Below are 21,345 nucleotides of genomic sequence, written 5' to 3' on the forward strand. Positions count from 1 at the left end.
GGTAATATAGGCTGGACGAGTATTAAAGTGAGGACGTTCCAAGTAAACTGATTTCGAAAAACCACAGATGAACCTTAAAGAAAGTAAATAGGTTGCGAGGTTTTGCAGGTATTCGGACAAATTATTACAGACAATCTTTAGTACAGCCAAATTATTGGCTTACAATCGAGCAAAACAGCTTGGGGGCACACCGTCACGTATGCGACCGATATAATAAGCAGCATGGCGACAAAGAACATTAAACGGACTCAGAGAAGCTGAGGCCACGTCCTGAGTGATAACGATCGATTATAATCTGGCCATGTCTCACCGCTTCAGAGGTAAAAAGGAAATCAGGATATAAGCAACTTACAATAACTCGAAGCGGAGATCTGTACTTTTCGAAGCGAGGTCAGGATGCCTTAGGACGCCTTAGCAAACGTAGTTAGAAAGCGAGGTACGCCAACGAAGAAGAAGCATGTGCTTGCGGCGTTAAGGTTAGGGGGACAATAGGACATGCTTTACTAGAATGTCTAGATATCTAACCTGTCACAGCAAACAGAAAAAAGAACGATTAGGTAACATAACATGATAGGTGACAGCTGTCCCATTAGAATTATACTTAAAGGTCACACCAGTACCGAGGTTGTAACAAAAGAAATCAATGCTATTGGTCATCTGAGATCCGACGGTTGTTGTGTACCGCATCTAACAACATACTTTTACGGGTAGCATAAAATAAAGCATGAAATCTCGCACATGCCTTTAGGTTGTCGACAATCACTTCATTTGCACTGGTTTCTTGGTGGATGGAGACTAGTAGATCGATGTATCCTCCATCAGCGCCGTCCACTCTAAGCCCATTCGTGAGGCAGACGAGACGAAAGAAGGCCAATGCGAGAAGTTGACCCCCGAACATGACAATGGGCTCCCTCTGTAACGGAATCAATAAAAGACAAAAAAAATCATTTCACCATGTGTTTACCAACAGTTTTCACCGTTATCCTTAAGCCCCATCTGCTGCGCGCTAATCCCACAGCTGCAGTTTTATCCGTAATGACTGTTGAGATAAAGTAACTGTTAGCTCTTGGCGCAGGTAGGACAAAAAATAACTCAAAATGATTATTAGGCCGCAAAACAGAATCCGAGAATGTATAAGCTCGACAAAATTGCGCTAGTTCGAGACGTAAAAATTTTGCGAAAATGTTATTTAATAAGGAAATTGTAAGAATACCGTCAATTGCCGCAATGCTGACGCTTGGTATCCGGCACCAACGATTTGTTTTACGAATTTTGTGTTTTCCACTGAAAAACAAACTTGACTGTAGGCAGCGTGGTGATCACCGTGAACGTCGCTACATTGAATGAATCAACAATGCGCCTACCTGTAGTTTACAAGCTCCAATCCGGCCAACTAGAACTGCTTGAATCTTACCAACATCGTCTTGTAACTTCGCGGAGTTGAAAAATAAAATTGAAGGTGCTACGTGAGCGCAAAAAGTTAGAGAACACGTGGGCAGTCTGCGCGATAAAAGCAGAAGGGATTTCTATGAATGATCATCCATTATCATGGCATGAAAACAAGCACCAAAAACAAGAACAGCCTTCGAGGCAATATTGAAAGTGAAATCTTTATTTGACGTGTGCAAAAACAACCCTTATTTCTAAATGCAAAAATACATTAGCGAAAATTAAGTAGAAAATTTGCGAGAGAACAAAAGACACAGAAGTCAAAATGACTAGCAATACCGTAAGAATAGAAACATCAATTTGAAAATTTGTGCGAAAGGGCAGTTTTTCTTATTCAAACGCATGCCAACTTGACAAACCAAAGCCGAAAATGACAACCAGTTGGAAGAGAGGGGGGTGGGGATGTCACTAAGATACAAAATATATGAAGCTACGAATAAAAGAATGAAAATAACTTAAACAATAATAAAATCCAGAAAATACGTGCAATAAAGAGTGTGTTATATGCACAAATAAGTGTTGGTTGTGGCAGTAAGGAACGTGGAAAGGTGTACTCTCACAGGGCAGTTAGAGGCAGGTGAGGATATGAAGCAGGAGTTTGGGCTGAAACGGGAGGTGTACAAAAAATTGGCAGCAATTTCTAGAACAAGGTCCAGCGCCGATGGTAATAGAGTAATGATGGGATGCCCTGAAGGACATTTTATGAAGCCGCTCTTGAATCTCTCCCGACCACAGAAGTGAATTCCTATTAATGACTGTAATGGTTTTATGCAACTTGATGAGATGTGTCGGAGAACAGAATTTTTGTGCAATGAGAAAACTTTCAGGTTTTTTTAAAATGTATACCAAACATATTCCCTCTACTCCCTTGAATACGCAACAGAATTCAAAAGACAAAGAAACTTACTGCTTTGCTGGTAAAAGTAATGCCTGTTGTCTTAGAAGGATTGTAATTGCGTTAATTCTCTTTACACGGCTTAAAACAGCAAGCAGCTCGAAATACATATTATGGTAGCCATCAGAAGTGCCTTATAATGTTGATGTCGACAGTATTTCGAACTAAAAATGCTTTTTTCGGATCGTGGACTAAACATCAGAAATGTGCAAATCTAGCGTACATGGAAAATTTGAAAAGAGAACCTCTTGCGAAGCTTTAAAACGGTGTTTTACATTTAACCACTATCCGGAATATTTTCTTTACTTTCATCTTATCCAACACGTAATTCGACGTTTTGTTTATATTTATCTGCTCCAAAGATGATAACTATGTTTCCTTTAGCCACATCCTAAATCGTAGTGGAACATGTTCGTCCTGAGAGATTAAGTGAGAATAAAGTACCGCTTTGAATATATATTGCGCTACTCTAATAACAGATCGCTATGCTTCAGGGGTACTTATACCTTTAGAATATGTGTTCAGGTTTCATGAAGAGAGTTATTTTTTAAAGCGAAGCATTCATACCCAATCTGGGGCACCTATGCACACATATCTGGCGTCTAACACCAAATATTTCCCGTGGTCCAACACGGTTAAACCAAGTCTGTCAAGTAATGGCACGGTTTTGCTTGCTTTCGGCAAGGACACAAACACTGCTCGGCGCCGTCAGCAAATACCGCATCTACAAGTGCACCACAAGACAACACACTGGCTGTTCGACGCGGCTGGAGCAGCGAGGGAATTGACCTTCATGCTGCGTTCTGATTCCACGCGAACTAAGCGTCGCGAGGATAGCACATAAGACGCTGCCAGCACTCGCGAACATTTTCCACGTTGCAGATCACTTTGAAGATATGGGCGCCTAAGCGCTGTACGCAGCGTTTGACGCTTTGGGTAATTGCTACAGTGCACATATTTTAGTTTACGAATTGTAGCCGGTAAGCCCGCAAGGCGTATCCTCTTGGATCGAATTCTCAGGATCGCACCATTTTCAAGGTAATAATTTTCCAAGTGTGCGACGAAATACATCGAAGTTCCATCACTTTTGTGCTTCAATGTATAACATACTGTATTCTCAAAGAAGTAATTGGAACCACAGTGCATTTTTACCCAAGTTTGACGGCGCATATCTCGCATCCGGTGCCAGCCTCATAATTTGCTCTAAGGCAATATGCCTTACGAACCAACTACAACTAGTAGGCTGCAATATGTTCTATAAATTGCTTACTAATGAACCTAGCTTTCGATATCTTGTAATTAGAGAATTACGTATTTTATTTCTCCTGGAAGTAAGTCTTACTTCATCGAGGAACGTAGTTCAAGGGTTAGAATGTAGCAATCTGCCTCAAGTTATTCTTTATTCTTTAAAGATTTGGTGCTGTTACAGAAAACACTATAACCAGAAAGTTAAAATAAGGAATCATCCAGTTTATGTGCATGTTATTAATGTTTATCACTTTGCCTAAAGCACCCTAAAATAATGATGACATTTTCGTACAAACACACAACGTAAGTAGGTTAGGCCGTTCTTGCAATTGTCACATCCAAGCGCTCAGCGGAAAGGATGCCAATTATTGCAAGGTTTTAAAAATGTACATCACTGCCGACTGTGGTGGCACCACTTCCATGAATATTCAGCCGCCCCCTCCCCTATCCAGCTCCGTAGGGGCGCCGATGACGTCGGTGCGATGAGCTATCCGCCAGGCTACCCACGTTGCGTCCTCGCGAATGCTTGAATCATGTCCCTGCATTAAACTTATATTTAATACCAAACGTATGCATAGTAATTTGTGTTCTCTTAAAAAATACGTTCTCACACCAATGGCCTACTACCGCTCAGGCAATTGCAGCTGATGAGATGCCGAGGTTTTCTCATTTAAGATAGTAGCAACGGTGTCTCATTTAGTGTTAGGAACATGAATAATACCAGCACTACGTTCGTCTTGCACTGCAGATGTACGCAGGGAGTAAACGGCATTGACTACACGTAGTAGAAGTCGCGAGCGCAACAGGCCAGTGTCAAAGCCAACATCCTTGGTCAACAGCGGTCGCCCGCAGTTTTGATGACAGGGGCTTTCAGAGGTGCCCGTAGGTTCTGCATTCGGCAGGGAGCGCACATTTGTGTAGAATTTGTCCAGAATGACCGCCGCAAGGTATACTGTCAAGCAGAGATACGAAAAAGAGAAAGCGTTGCCAAGGAAATTGAACGTGCGTTACAAAGAGGGAGAGCGTCCGTCAGAAGGCAACCACCTCAGTTACACTTTGGCGTAGCAGTATCTTTGCCGCCTCCCGCACAGAAAGTGGGTTTCGTTCCTAATGGATGTGTTTTTATGCGCAGGCGTAGATGTCGGATCTGTGAAATCGGCAAAAGTATGTTTGTCGGTGCGAGGTAAGCGAGCGACACAAAAGGAAGGCGCCTGGCGATGCAGAAGAGAATCGACGCGTTCGCGCCTTTTTGGTCTCCGCTTCGAAGCAGCAGTGCTCGCTGTGCACGTTTGCAGCATCGAAACGATTGCGCATAGCCCGCGTTCACCAAGTAAGACGACACTTGTTCCGTCGATTCTTCGTTTCAAGCATCAGACCATTTTCATTCTTACAAATAGAGTTCCCGGAAGACTTACGGTTATGCGCTCCGCAAGAACACGTTATAATAGCCTATATATTTATAGGACCCTTCAGCTGGCACCAGTTTTATTGGGGAATTGGAGTGCTGGACAAATGAATTGTATTAAGTGCAACAAGAGCCCATATATGAGTTCGACGCCATGGCGCGCGTTCCTTATATGTGAAAAAATCTAGAACATGTGCCTACAGGAAACTATGCGACACAAAACATATTTTATTGGCTTAATGGAAAGTAAAAATTGGTTGATATGAAGTTCTATGGGATCTGGAACGCGCTGCCGCCACATCGCGGATGCAAAAGATGTTGCCCAAACCACAGCCCACCAAATCAACGGCCTAGTCCACCGCATCGCCACTCGCCGCAGGGTAATGCGGGAGACCGACGTCTAACGCCTCAGAGAAGCCTGCCTCTTTAGTAGCATTGTCTACACATACCCTTATTACCACCTCAGCCGCAAAGACGAAGAGGCCGTAAATAGCATCCGCTCGGCATACAACGGAGCAATGGGACTGCGCCAGTCTGCCAGCAGACAGCGTTTGAGTCAGCTTGGATTATGGAAGACCATCAATAGAGGTGATTGAGGAACACAAGAGTGCAAACATATACCCACTTTCTCGCACCAAACACGGTGGTTAATTTCTTAACCGTCTTAACATCCACCCTACAAGTGACATCCACCCCACTGGTCTCCTCCCAACTGAAGTCTGCAGCCATCATCTTCATCGTCAGCCTGGTTACGCCCACTGCAGGGCAAAGGCCTCTCACATACTTCTCCAACAACCCCGTCATGTACTAATTGTGGCCATGCCGTCCCTGCGAACTTCTTAATCTCATCCGCCCACCTAACTTTCTGCCGCCCCCTGCTACGTTTCCCTTCCCTTGGCATCGAGTCCGTAACCCTTAATGACAATCGGTTATCCTCCCTCCTCATTACATGTCCTGCCCATGCCCGTTTCTTTTTCTTGATTTCAACTAAGATGTCATTAACTCGCGCTCGTTCCCTCACCCAATCTGCTCTTTTCTTATCCCTTAACGTTACACCTATCATTCTGCTTTCCATAGCTCGTTGCGTCCTCCTCAATTTGAGTAGAACCCTTTTCGTAAGCCTCCAGGTTTCTGCCCCGTAGGTGAGTACTGGTAAGACACAGCTATTATACACTTTCCTCTTGAGGGATAATGGCAACCTGCTGTTCATGATCTGAGAATGCCTGCCAAACGCACCCCAACCCATTCTTATTCTTCTGATAATTTCCGTCTCATGATCCGGATCTGCCGTCACTACCTGCCCTAAGTAGATGTATTCCCTTGCTACTTCCAGTGCCTCGCTGCCTATTCTAAATTGCTGTTCTCTTCCGAGACTGTTAAACATTACTGCAGTTTTCTGCAGATTAATTTTTAGACCCACTCTTCTGCTTTGCCTCTCCAGGTCAGTGAGCATGCATTGCAATTGGTCCCCTGAGTTACTAATAAAGGCAATATCATCAGCGAATCGCAAGTTACTAAGGTATTCTCCATTAACTTTTATCCCCAATTCTTCCCAATCCAGGTCTCTGAATACCTCCTGTAAACACGCTGTGAATAGCATTGGAGAGATCGTATCTCCCTGTCTGACGCCTTTCTTTATTGGGATTTTGTTGCTTTCTTTATGGAGGACTAAGGTGGCTGTGGAGCCGCTATAGATATCTTTCAGAATGTTTACATACGGCTCGTCTACACCCTGATTCCGTAATGCCTCCATGACTGCTGGGGTTTCGACAGAATCAAACGCTTTCTCGTAATCAATGAAAGCTATATATATAAGGGTTGGTTATATTCCGCACATTTCTCTATCACCTGATTGATAGTGTGGATATGATTTATTGTTGATTAGCCTTTACGAAATCCTGCCTGGTCCTTTGCTTGACAGAAGTCTAAGGTGTTCCTGATTCTATTTGCGATTACCTTAGTAAATAGTTTGTAGGCAACGGACAGTAAGCTGCTCGGTCTATAATTTTTCAAGTCTTTGGCGTCCCCTTTCTTATGAATTAGGATTATGTTAGCGTTCTTCCAAGATTCCGGTACGCTCGAGGTCATGAGGCATTGCGTATACAGGATGGCCAGTTTCTCTAGAACGATCTGCCCACCATCCTTCAACAAATCTGCTGTTACCTGATCCTCCCCAGCTGCCTTCCCCCTTTGCATATCTCCTAAGGCTTTCTTTACTTCTTCCGGCGTTACCTTTGCGATGTCAAATTCCTCTAGACTATTTTCTCTTCCATAAACATCGTGGTTGCCACTGGTACTGTATAAATCTCTATAGAACTCCTCAGCCACTTGAACTATCTCATCCATATTAGTAATGATACTGCCGGCTTTGTCTCTTAACGCATACATCTGATTCTTGTCAATTCCTAGTTTCTTGTTCACTGTTTTTAGGCTTCCTCCGTTCCTGAGAGCATGTTCAATTCTATCCATATTATACTTCCTTATGTCAGCTGTCTTACGTTTTTGATTAACTTCGAAAGATCTGTCAGTTCTATTCTAGCTGTAGTGTTAGAGGCTTTCATACATTGACGTTTCTTGATCAGATCTTTCGTCTCCTGCGATAGTTTGCTGGTATCCTGCCTAACGGAGGTACCACCGACTTCCATTGCACACTCCGTAATGATGCCCACAAGATTGTCGTTCATTGCTTCAACACTAAGGTCCTCTTCCTAAGTTAAAGCCGAGTATCTCTTCTGTAGCTTGATCTGGAATTCCTCTATTTTCCCTCTTACCGCTAACTCATTGATCGGCTTCTTATGTGCCAGTTTCTTCCGTTCCCTCCTCAGGTCTAGGCTAACTCGAGTTATTACCGACCTATGGTCACTGCAGCGCACCTTGCTGAGCACGTCCACATCTTGTATGATGCCAGGGTTAGGTTAGGCGCAGAGTAGAAGTCTACTTCATTTCTAGTCTCGCTGTTCGGGCTCCTCCGCGTCCACTTTCGGCTATCCCGCTTGCGGAAGAATGTATTCATGAACCTCATATCATTATGTTCCGCAAACTCTACTAGTAACTCTCCGCTGCTATTCCTAGTCCCTATGCCATATTCCCCCACTGCCTTGTCTCCAGCCTGCTTCTTGCCTACCTTGGCATTAAAGTCGCCCATTAGTATGGTGTATTTAGTTTTCACTCTACCTACTCATCGCCGATTCCACGTCTTCATAAAAGCTTTCGACTTCCTGGTCATCATGACTGGATGTAGGGGCGTAGACCTGTACAATCTTCATTTTGTACCTCTTATTAAGTTTCACAACAAGACCTGCCACCCTCTCGGTAATGCTATAGAATTCCTGTATGTTACCAGCTATATTATTAATCAGGAATCCGACTCCTAGTTCTCTTCTTTCCGCTAAGCCCCTCCGCTAAGTCTGCAGCCAACTCGTCATCAAACCAATGGCCAAGAATACGCTACCCGGCCTCCACGATAGGCGCCGTGAGCTGAAACCACAAGACGCACGTGAACGCGGTGAAATGCGGCTGTAACACATACGTAGCCTCTGTAGCGACGCCAACCACCACTCTGATCAGCGCCGTTACCGTGTGCGCACACTCCTTCACCGCTGCCGAAGAGGTCGCGATCGTGCTAGCCATCGCGGATCCCCGAACACACACCATTCGCAGTGATTCTAAACAAGCCATCCAAAATTTCTCGAAAAACACACTTTGTCTCCCAGCCGCACACATCCTCTGCGGTTGCGCTCTCGACAGAACTGTATGCTAAGTGTGGGTACCTGCTCACGCGGGGAACTCTGGGAACGAAGGGGTCGACCGTTTACCCCGAGACCTAACCAACCGGGCACCCGGCCGCTCGAATCCAGATGCTTTCGCATAGAGCCCCAAAATCCTATGCTGAAATCACTAACTTCTACAAGGAGACGAGATGCATGCACCCACCTCCACACCCGGACCTCGACCGAGCTCAAGCCACTGTGCTTCTTAGACTCCAGACCGATTCAGTTCTCAGTTATTCTAGGCTTTATTTAATAACTGGCGGGGATTACGACCCCATCTGTACAAAGCCTGACCACGGATTGTTCGCCACTCGGGTTCACATTCTGTTGAGATGCGAGGGTAACCCTCCCGCACAATCATTACTGCCAGCTCCCTCCGAGGAGGGTTGGGACCAGCTGCTGACAAGACCAGAGAAGAAAACACAACTGGCACTCGTCTCGTGGGCCCAAGACGTCGCCCCCCCCCCCCTCCCTTGGGGCCTCACTAGGCCTATCTGCCCTCACTTCCAACCCTGCAGTGGCGAATAAAGTTCTTTCTCTCTCTCGGTGTTGCGCATGAAAAACCCCAAGCCAGGCGAAAATAAGGATTTCTTTTCGTGCTGCGCATTGGAGTCACCGACATACGGGATGCGAGACCACCACGCTGAGCAACTCAGCCACTCTTGATTCATCATACGCGCCCTTTAATGCGGAGTTTTACATGCATGAAGTAGACTCAGCGCAAGGCGCCAGCTTATCAGAGGCGTCCATCTCTGTAGATGAGGGAAAGTGTATGGTGGCGTGTTCGGTCGCCTTGCGCTCGACGTTTCCCGCCAGTTCAAGCCCGGTTTGGTTCATTCACCTGTGTTTGGTCCATTCACCCGAAGAGTAGGTGGCGATTAAGGAACGGCAGTGGGAGCGGGGCGCGCGCCGTGCGTTCGGCCGAAATGCAGGTGGCATTTCACAAACGTTGCCGGGAACTCGCTCGAGAAAGGGCTCGTCGTCGACGTGCTACCTCGCGTGAGGCAACGCGAAGCCAAGGCATTACGACCACGAAGAGCCAAAGATCCCAATCTTCGCATGCAACCTTGTTCCCGGAAGGGGACCCATTTTCATACATCTACAAGTTAGCGGCACTGCCTTCTTTTTCCCCTAAAGGCTACAAGGAAACCTACAAGCACATTAAAGAAATATTCGTAGGCGTAAGTGTTAGATATTTTGAAATTATGCGATTTTCAAACCTAAATCATACCGAAAAAGCGCTACTTTGTAGTTTGTGCATTGCTATATAGGCTCACAACGATACTGCGAACGCCCGCGACTGCATGTGCCACGCGCATGCAACTTCCCTCCATGGAGCTCAGGCTTGGCGATGACTTTGCGTAAGAAAGATACGCGGGACCACAGTCGCTTCAGATCAGCCTGAAGAAGTCAAAGTTTGGCTCGCCGCTTGAAGGAGACGAGATATAGCGATAGCCGCAATGCGTAAAAGCGGAGGGGACACGCCACAGTTTGAAGTGAGCGTAATGTTTGACCACTCGTACCTGTGTTAATAGAGTGTGTTGACAAAAGAGTTTTGTGAGAAAACATTACTTGAGCGATACCCCCTGTATCTAGGAGTAAGACGCAAATCGTTTCAGGGACCCTTTACCAACAGCACATTTCAACAGCTCTTCATGACCAACTCAACATATATAGCGTTTTCTCGCTGCACGAAATTCTGTCTCTTGAATTTCCCGAAGTACAATCAGGATAGAATTTTCTGTTTAAATGCGTAAGTATTTCTTTGCTTACCCAGCGTGAAAACCGTCCGTCCCGTAAGACGATAGATTTCAATATACACACAACCGCAGCGAGCGACTTCACCTTCGTGCTGCATGTCGCTTCAACGCTAAAGAAGTGGCGAGGACACAGTGACCACGAAGGTCGCAGCACATGCAGCCCTGCCCCTTTCGCATATTGCTATCAAGACTTGAGCGCGCGCGTCTCTCCATCGCGAAGCGGCGAGAACAGTGCGCGGAGCCATCAGCAGTGAGCACTCGGTCCGCACCGCACATCGCTTTCGAAATACGGTCCGTGCGTGAATGCCATACGCAGCCGCCAACACAGTTCATAATTGTTCAACACGGATGCGCAAGGCGCTAAAAATTAATAATTGCTTAGGATGATTGGAACATAATCAGCGCACTTGTCGCTGCCATCTGCAGTAGTATGCTCGCGTTATCAATGAAACTTGCGCCGCCCTCCGAACCAGTTCGTGTCGTCGCAGCGCTGTCGTTTGTACTGGATGAATCAAGTTTCTTAACATAACCCGACATACTATGGCACAGGGTTACGTGGAGATGAGCAAATGGCACAATGCTTCCGCATGCTTACAGAACTCCCAGAGGAGTTATTGCATGGATTTTTACTGGAATAGCAATAATATGGACATTCCAAGCGCACTTCCGCCGTCGGCGTTGGTTTGGGCGTCGCTGTCGCCGTGATGTTCCACCCTGTATGTGCGAGTGATGGCGTGCAAGGGGAGACAAAGATCGCAGCTCAATGTCGCCCGCGCGAAAAAGACGAAAGCGAGGAGGAAGCGTGCCGTCTTTCGTCGTGCGCAAGGCACCCAAAGTTGCGAGGCACACGGGGTAAGGCAGGGATGCGGGGCGACGCTCTATTCCGGCACCAACCACGCATGTGGCGGCTGCGCACGGTAGCGTGGAGGTATGCTGAGAGCAATTTGCGTTGGGGGCCCAGTCTAGACGCGTCAGAGGCTCGGAGCTTTCTGCGTGCTCTGTGTTCTCGGCGCTCATTTTGCGATGAAGCGATAGAAAGCACGAATGTCATTTCGCTCGCTGCTGCTGCTGCCGCGTTTCACCATGTCAGTGTTCTTACTGCGAGTTTCCGCGGTTAGCAAGTGAAATGTTTCCATATTGGCTTGTGCGCGGGTGACACCATGCTTGTTAATTTAGTTAGTGTGCCTAAGTTTTCAAGTTTATGGTGCCGATAAAACAACCATCTTTACTTCGTATACTAGCTCATTAATTTACTATCGCAATCGATGCATCGCTTTTTGAAAGAAACTGCAAAATTTGTTTAAAGGGCATAAGCATTTATGCGCCCACCCCCGGGGAAACCTCTCCGTCCTTCTGTCCGTTATGTAGGGCAAATCGTTATAAAGAAATCAATGCGTAAAAAACTAAGCACACGTTGGCTGTGGTTAGTTTCCAACCGAATACCTAACGCTCAGCAGCCGAGTGTCTTACCCAATGGGTTAAACCATTTTTCCCCTTATTTCCAGCTTCGCTACAAGCCTGCATACGTGTTTGTGATCACAGATCACACTTTTTTATATATGGTAAAGTATCGAACATAGACATCAAATTCATCGCAGTCAATCGTCTTGTACACATCACGTACTTCCACAACCACCCCCATAATATATTCATGTATATATCCATATCCATCCCCATATATATTATATACACCCCCATGTATATATAATATATCCATCCCCATATATTCATTCAGACGATAACGTCTATCGGTTGAAAATCGGGTTCAGGCGCTAAAAAACAAATGCCGTGTAGTTTGAGGGGTAGCTCGTTCTTTAAAATTTTCTGTAACATATCCAGAATGATTATGGTATTAACACAATCAATGAAACCACGATGAATAGTTTAAACTTTCTTTCACGAGAAACCGCCCGCTTTCCCAAGGCACATATAAGCTTCTTTTTTCGAACCGCCCTTCAAGAGGAAGCTTTAGCTCGGGCCCAACTCTGACAAGGCCTATTCAAATACATGTAAAACGCAAAAACGTTTTTCTTTGATGACCTCTGCATCGATTTTAATAAAAGTTGTTGAATTTGAGATATAAATTTAAATTCTAGTGAATTTTGGAAGCAGAATTTCGATTATAGGGCCAGAATTCCGTTAAACAGATTTTCAAAAATCGGAAAGTTCAAGAAAATGATAGAAGCAGGAAGTTTACAATAGATCTGCATACAGAACAGCTGTCGCGGTTCTGCGAACGGCCCCCAGTAGATTTCTGAAAAAAAAAACAAATTATATTTGTCACTTTCTATTTGACGTAAATTTCTCACTTTGTCTACAAGGGTTCTGAAAAAGCAGTATTTTCATATTCTTAAATTTTTCGAGGTTTATTTGTAACATGTCAATTTGTCTGCTTTCGATGTACCATTATATGCAATTTACATAATTGTGGTATCATTATTCATTGCTGAGAGACTGAGTTGTAAACTTGATTGTTTCGTATTCTGAATAGTTACAAATTTTGTCAATTTTTGTAGACGATTGACAACCTCAATAAAGAATCGATACCAAATGTCACAAGATTTTAAGTTTTTTTTTTAAATTCAAGAAGCCTCGCCAAATTTGGTGGATTGGTTGCCGAGAAAAACGAATTCTCTTTTAGATGTATTTAGATAGAAGCACCTGAGCTAAAGCTTCCTCTTAACAGGCAAGATTTCCGTGTAAAGGCTGAATAAATCGTTTTACAGGACAATCCATACAGAATTTTTTAACAAAACAACAAACACGTGGCGGATGTTCCCACAGCATGGATCACGCATTGTACCGTAAAGAAAATCATGCGACAACGCTGTAGGCCGTCTCTTCTTAGCTAACCTAGTCTCCTGAACCTCAAGGACGTCTAGGTCTCTTGAATTTTGACCTAATATTGCTTGCGACTTGACGCTAGACCCCGTACATTCAACGGTTCTACGCGTAATAGCGCAAGTATAATGGTGCAGTCATACTTATTTTAAGCGAGAGCCAGCAGTAAAGCACTTACCATGCCTCTACCCTTCAGTGATAAGACCGGAGGGTTATTTGTCCCTAACCTGACTCCAAAGCGGCGACGATGATGCCAACGTGATTTCGGAGTCATAATTTTTCACGCTTGGTGAAAGCAAAGCGATGCCACTGACGCTTCAGGCGTTTAATCTTGTTTTCAGTGCTGTCCTCCGTCAACTTCGGAATGTTCGTTCTGGGACGCTTCAAGCGTGCCGCTCTCCCCCCCCCCCCCCCGCTCCTACCCCGGCAGTGTCTGCTTTCTCTTTTGCGCTAGTGGCCTCTGTACTGTCAGTCATGTCTTCCTCATCGCTTGTTTGGCTTAAGAGTGGTGGCTCCGGCGTACAGCCTGTTCCGGCACGCTCCTCAGCTGCCTTCCTCAAGACCTGGCTGTCAGGCATTGTCCGTGCAGCTTTCTCGGTGTCCGTCATGAAACGCCTTGGTTGGAATGACAAGGAACGCGTTCCTTGGTATTGCTGTTCGGAGTAGACTTATCAGCTTCCTCCGCATCCACTATGTTCTTTGGGGCGTCATCTGTGGGAAGGAACGTTTTGCTTACTAGGGAATAACTCGTCGCACAGTCTTTGCTTTCATGTCCGAACAACCAGCACACCCGACAGCGTGGCGCCTGGCAGTCCCGTCGTATGTTCCTTTGCTTGCAGCAGCTCAACCATAGCGGCGACCGACACGGGGTCACTCGAAGGACAGTGCCACCTCCAAACTTGAAAAGGCAGTTGATCAAGGTAAACGTCCTTCTTAAGTCTCCTTCGCACCACCCTCGTCGTAGACGTCGCATGTTGAAAGCCAGCGACGGACCAGTTGTCTTTCGAAACCTGAAGGAAGCTTTCCGGAAGCTCTCATCTTGTACAACAAAGTCGACCCAGTGAATTTTTACAGTGACGCCCTGCTGGGTGGGGTCAATGACAGCTCAGAAGCCGCCCTTGACTTGAAATGCGCCCATTTTCACTACAGAATCCTCGTTAGCCTTGCAGCGCAACTTAACCAGTCAGACTTGGTTCATCTGGAAGCCTCCTGCAGCCGCGGAGTTCTTGATGATGCCCGCTTCTTCCAATGGCTCTCGAAAATTTTCCAGCCGATATGATCTTGCCTGATCGTCATGCAAAAACGCAAAGCTGAATGGTCTCGCTCGAAGACAATATAGGCAGCAAAATGTAATCCGAGGGTGCAGAAGAGAACTGTCATCGCGGCCAGCACTCGGTGCACACAGGGCGAGCCATAAAACGTCCGCTCTCATCGAAAGCCGAACGCGGAATAACATGGGCTAAAGAGCCACGCTTGCAGAAATGAATAATCTGAACCATACGAAATGTTGCACCGGCGGTACGAAAATTTTGAGGACGCTTAAGCTTCACCTTTCGTCTGCCTTGGTAGCGCAGTACGCAGTGCGTTAGCCTCTTAATGTGAAGGTTCGGTTCTAGGAGTGGAACTCCCCCCCCCCCCCTTCCGCTAGCATCAAAGATCGCTGACTGCTTCTCACATTCCCCAGCATCTGCAGCTTATGTAACCGTAATGTTTGCCGGGAAACGCGAACGGCGAATGCTATGCACGAAGGCGAGCTTTCTGGTATACTCCATTTTATACATCAGGTGCAACGCTGTGGAGTCTACGCAAAGAGTGCGGTCACCAAAATATGTCAGTCTACGCGTTTCCTCTGTGCTTCACTGCGCGCCAGCGGTGCTTGCTCGTGCGAGCATGCACGTGAGGCGGGAGGAGAATGCACGGGCGGCAATAAAAAAAATAACGAAAAGTAAATAGATTTAAAACAACGTATTAGCTGCCATATAGGTACATGAAATGCTTCTACGGGTAACTTCCTTTTTTTTTTACTCAGAACGGAGCTTATAGAAATAAAATTTTCACTAAGATCGGGTCACGAATCACCGAACTATTTCCAAGTGCGAACGCAGCCTCTGAAAAAAGTATCTCTAGCCTCCACGGCGTTGCACCTCATGTATGAAACGTAGTGTAGAACCGCGATGCGATAGGGTGCCTCGATGTCAGCGCCACCTCCCGCCGTACAGGGTGGTGACACCTTTTCACTAGGCCCGTGCCACGCCACTGCCACATTGTGTCGGAACGGTTGACACGGACGCACGTATGCGCGCCTCGTGTTGTCGCGTTGTGTAGTGTTTGCAGTTTCCACGAGGCCGCGGTCATATTTGGTGGGGTGACTTGTGCGCTTCGCTATGTACAGTGAAGCATGGGTCACAGTTTGATAGGCAGCAAACTCCGCCAAGCCAGGCTACAGCATACCTTTGTTCGCGCAACAGAGAGGGGTCATAGGTGCCTTCGGCTTCCCCGTGACTGGGAAAGCAGAAAAAAGTGTGAAATTGAAGTGACACGCGACTGTTGGAAACCCACGGACAATTCAAGAATTTGCGAGGTAAGTGTCTTGCTTTTTATTTCTGTATTGAATTCGCACTTTAAGCGGCCTTCATGCTTACATTTAATTTTATCGTGTAGTTAGGCAACTTGAAAACCTAAGCGGGATAAAAAGGGGTTGCAGTTTGCCTCTCGTATCCTAAGTGCAATCCTTCCGTACCTACAGTCTCATGAATTAAACATTCAAAACACTTTCTTTTAGCTTCACTTTGATGACGACCAGTTCGAGGGGAGGCGGCGAGATGGTCGTCGGCTTCCTAAATCAAGCGCTCTGCCTACACTCTTCGACTTCAGGCGTGGGTGCGCTTGGGCCAGAGGCCCTTTTTTGTAAAAATTTAAAGGGTTGCATCTAGCATCTGACAGTTTGCTTTATGGTCTTGCACAGTGGCACTCAGGCAGCGAAAGAACCCAGCATCTCGTCTTCCCTTGGCTGGTGTTAAAATTCAGGGGAAAGAAACCATATCAGCACTTCACTCTGCAGGCGAACCAGATGCTCAGATGTTTTCTACGGAGAGCAGCGAAGAAGAGTGGTCCTCCCAAGAAAATATGCACGAGCTCTGCAGCTTGGAACAAATATCTCCTTTATGAAAGTTTAGAAACTGTTTTGAAATTGGACAGAGCACAGCCGCGAGTGGTTCCAAATCTGAATAGTGCGTATCTGTCGGATGGGCCTCTCACAAAAATGAAACAGGAATCGCAGTCCAGTTTTTCCGAGAAGCCCCATCAGCCATGAGATATTTTATCAAGTCTGGAAAGCTGCCATTGGAAGCAGAAATTACTGCCCGGTTTTTCGAGCACATATTTAAAAGGTACACTCTGATGACGTCTCGCCAGCCAGTTGTCGGTTTGAATTTTACAAATAAGAGTAAATATGAAGAAACCATTGAAATGCTTCGACTCACACTAAGAGTAATGGATGGTTTGGGAATTGGGGTCAAGAAAGTGTGGAAGCTATGTCAAGCGGTCGTAATACTGGCAACAACACTGGTGCTGAAACTGCACTTTGTCCTGCTGCTTGAATGTGGCTACAAGTTTTTTTTTTTTTTTTTACAGAAAGGATGGCACAGGACTGCCCAGAAAACTTATTTACAGTAGTAAGAACGGTTTCGCCGGTGCCAAGTGCATAAGACTTTAAAGATTCTTTAAAACTAGTGTCAGTCAGCCAGTTTCTGAAAGTTTCACATAATTCAAGCTATGAAAATGACGATAGCAGCTACTTGGTAGACTTCTTTGCTAAAGAAACCAAGGAGGTACAAAGCGATATAGCAGAGCCAATAGCGAGCCATGGCATTGGTGAACTAGAACCTTTGAGTGAAGCTGAAAGCGACGTCGCGCCCAAATTGGCAGGCTTTTTGGTTCGTCATTTTGTAAAGACACCAAAAGCTGGTGTTTCGTGTTTGGAAATCCTCACAACTGATGACATTTCCAAGGAGCATGCTCTTGTTAGCATGAGAGAATACGTGAAAGATAGCAACAACCTTGTACACGTAAGCCATGTTGTGTTAAAATTCGTGTCTTTAAGTGAAGCTGTGTTCAAAAAAATGGCTGTGGCTTAGCTAAGGTTAAGCCCAGGATGCGAAGCATACTAGCCTTTATTTTAGTTGTTGAACCACTGTTTAGCCTGGTGAACTGCTGTTGCTTGGCTATATTTGGTTCGGCTAGACGAAGAAACAACTCATGCGTTACTCTGCATCGCCTTCAAGGGTGGAACGCGACAGCGTTCCCGTCGATCCGCCAAGGAGTGTAAGACAATGGGCTACGGCGCAGCGACTACGCGCCCCGCATTGGACGCGGTGAGCGTCGAGCAACGCAGCGTTCGGCTCGGCAATGAAATGTGCGCCTGAGCAAGCGACGCACGCCTGAGCCTTAGAAACAGCTCGTTTCTAAGGCAACACCGCATTCACTAGAGGCGCTTTTGTACCGCTTTGAAGTATCGTACTCGTGGCTCAGTGGTAGCGTCTCCGTCTCACACTCCGGAGACCCTCGTTCGATTCCCACCCAGCCCATCTTGCGAGAGTTGAGCCAAAGCCACCTAGAAACAACCGCAGCTGCTTATATACCGCCGCGACTACGCGAGCGACGGCGCGAGTTGGAGACCCGTTTCTCCTTTTTCGTGACGTCATGGTGTCACGTGGTATGGCAGGGGGTCAAAGGTCATTGAAGGCGACACCGCCGCGCCTGAGGAGCTGGGTTGAGCTCTAGTAATATGCTTCGCATAAAAAATTCCGAAGAAAAAAACACTTGCCGTCTAACACAGCCAATCAAGACACTATGAAGCCTGCTTGAGCAAAATGTTTGATCACCATCGGTTGTATGCGCTGAACATCCAAATGTCATGAAAAAGCTACTGGAGAGTTTTGTGACGCTGCGGCTCCGCATTTCTTTGCATTGGCTGAGCCAACCAAACAGCAATGAAACAGCAATTTGCCTTAACGCAATACGCGTTAAGGCAAATTTCAAATGAGACCACTTTCTAGGAAGGCTTTGGTGAAAGATTTCGTGATGGTGCAAGAAAAGCCATCTATATGGACCACATGTAAAGCCGACTTGTAGCATTGTGGACATCAGAAAAATTCCGACTTTGCGAAATTTAGTGACGAACGCGCAACTTCTTCCATGCGTCTCGGTGGTAGCGCCTTGAGCATTCCGTTGGGGCGTTCCTTCACCGGCCAAGATGCCACTTATCTCTGAGGGCTCATGCACTTCGCGTCGCGCAACACTGAGAGATAAGCCGCCCATGTACTGCTAAGAATAAGGAGTGACATGAGTTTTAGGGGATATCATGGTTGATAATAATTCGACGAAGATTGATTAGATGATAAAAAGCGAATAAGCTCATATATTGAGCAGAGCAATTCTGACAAGGTCGATAAGGACCGATTACCATTGATAAAGGTCAGAACTTGTCCGAGAGTGTTAGATGACGGCATATCAGGATTGATAAGTGTTTGTTGCGGTCGGATCAACGTAGATAATAATAATAATTACACCAAGCTGCGTGGAGATGGCCACGTGGCACAACGCTCACGCATACCTATAAAACTCCAGTGGAGATAATTCGCCAATATTTTAGTCATGCCATTGGCAAGAAGCGTTCACGCTATGGTAAATAAAAAGTGTGTGAAATGATGCTGGTAATCTACTCAGGCCTCTTCAGGAAACATGCTTCATAACCACGGTCTGCCTTCACTTTGCCCTCTAATTCTGCAGTATGCTTTTTTCAATCAATACAGGGAAGGTAAGTTGAAATGCAGAAAGCATCTAATCAAATCCTTCCGCAAAATTGTATTTACGCACCTATACATTTCGCGCACGCTACGGAGAGGGCATGCATGTTGCTAAATCCCCTTTGTTTCCAAGCGTTGTACTAACGAACCTAATAGGAATCAGCAAAATCAGCAGCCATAGAATCAGCGCGCCTACTACTACAATCCTACATTCTCAAAATTCTTGTACAGTTTAGATACAATAAAAATTAAGAAATACATCGCAATAATTTATTTCACTCTCTTCAAATAAACACCATTTCCTTACAGACTGTGAAAGTTTGTCAGTGGAGGTCGCACGGAACAAGTACCAGTTACTGGGTAATAATAAAGAACATTTATCTTTTATCACTGGTATTTCCAATCACTATTATTATTATGACTGCTATTATAATTGTATATTTACGTACGGTAGAGTTCCTTCAACCAAGCAAGCTGGGTTTTCCCATGAACGAAGATCGATGGTGCAAAGTGGCTCACCGATTTCGGGACAGGCAAGTAACTCGAAGATGCTTAAGAAGCTGGCGTCGCCTGGTGCAGTGTGCGGAATTCCGCCTCCGTTGAATTGACAACCCTCGCTGGCGTTCGACCGGAGGAGGTAGCGGCAGCCTAGGTAAGCCTACAGCTGTGGCCTGTTCAGGTTCTGCGTAAGAATGACATTTTAATTACTGGGAAGCATAGACACGGGTATACAGTTGAGGTCACCACGCAAAAAGCATAGACACATAACTATAAATAGCACAAAGCTCGAACGCCAGTTCAAAATTGAAGGAACGCAAGCCGTGAAGAGCGGTGACGCCCGCGTGAAACAATGAAGAAAACGCAGCACAGGCTAACCTGGCTACCGCAGAAAGGCCCAGCTGAAGAATGAAGTTCATGAAGGGAAGGACGAACAAGAAACGAGAAGTGGAAAAATTGAGTAATACTGAGCCCAAACGAGGAGCGCTGAAGTAAAAAGAACGCTGGCAGATTGAAGAGCCTTTCTTCTTCGACAATCACGGAACGTTCGATGCGACCGGGCGCGTGGTCCTCGTGCAGCAATAAAAGCTCATGATTGTGTTAAAAATGGCACATACCCACTGCGGGCGCTAAGCCAAGATTCAAATCGTGTTGTATGACAAAATATCAATATAAATGTAACAAAATGTCTGAAATCAAACAGGTGCGTGATCAGCGTTGAAGAGAAAAAAGAAATAAATGCATATATAAAAAGTGTGAAGCTGATTCGACGTCCAGTGGAATTCGTTGAAGGACATCTCCCTGCCCGAGTTGAAAAATACAGTACGGTGTATTTGCTATACTTGGTTAATGAGGAGGCCCCAACTCGCAGAAGCAGCGACGTTTGACCGAAGTCAGGCAGCATGAATCGACTTCCAACTTTTGTAATCTATCATCATCACAGCCAACTTCATTGCCATTGCTATCATCACTATGAAAATCATGTTTAGCACTACCATCATCAGCGTTGCTTTCAGAATAACGCACAATTCCATCACCATCATTGACGAGCACCAACTTTCTCGCAGTTTTAAATTGGAACTATCCTCTAAATTGGTGCAAGAAAATGCTAGAATCCGAGTTTACAAGCGCGCATGCCCGAATAGGAAAACAACGCTGTTCTGGACAGGTCACGCGTCTTCGTTGATTGAGGAGACCACCAGCTAATAAGGCAACCGAAGCACATCGTCTGCTTTCAGACAAGATCCATCATCATCATCCTGGCTTTCTCGCCGAGCACACTGATTGGAGCGTTGACGATGCGTCTACTTCGCGTCATTCTTTTAATGCATTATATGCTCCATTACACGAAAATGCTGCGTTATCTTGGGTGGCATGACCGAAACTTGGTACGATAAATGGCCGACGGTGCGAAAAGTGAAAACATTGCCTGTGGTTAAGCTCTGGTTAACCCTAGTTGAATTGCGAAAGCAAGAGCTGCATGGCTACGCTTGTGGTGTTAGCTTGTGTTTAAGCGTTTGCTTTAGCTCTATAGTATAGACACAACAAGACACACTGTTCAGCGAATGACTAGGTTAGGTAACGACTAGGTAACGTCTACGCAGCGTCTCATTCCGACGCTCTCGAGAACTCAAAGCGGTCTCTTCCGTAGTTGAAGAGTCACGCCGGGACG

At 45.8% G+C, this 21,345-nt stretch overlaps 1 long non-coding RNA gene across 1 annotated transcript; it reads right to left on the reverse strand.

Moving 5' to 3' along the window:
• Positions 1-746: 746 nt before the first annotated feature.
• LOC139046979 (uncharacterized) lies at positions 747-20,258 on the reverse strand. The gene is made up of 3 exons (XR_011507017.1): positions 20,052-20,258; positions 19,695-19,857; positions 747-913 (listed from the first exon to the last, which is right to left on the reverse strand). It is a non-coding gene; the product is annotated as an uncharacterized lncRNA (long non-coding RNA).
• Between the last annotated feature and the right edge of the window lie 1,087 nt (positions 20,259-21,345).

This window comes from Dermacentor albipictus, chromosome 6 (genome assembly GCF_038994185.2).
Source record: "Dermacentor albipictus isolate Rhodes 1998 colony chromosome 6, USDA_Dalb.pri_finalv2, whole genome shotgun sequence".
Taxonomy (NCBI): Eukaryota; Metazoa; Arthropoda; class Arachnida; order Ixodida; family Ixodidae; genus Dermacentor; species Dermacentor albipictus.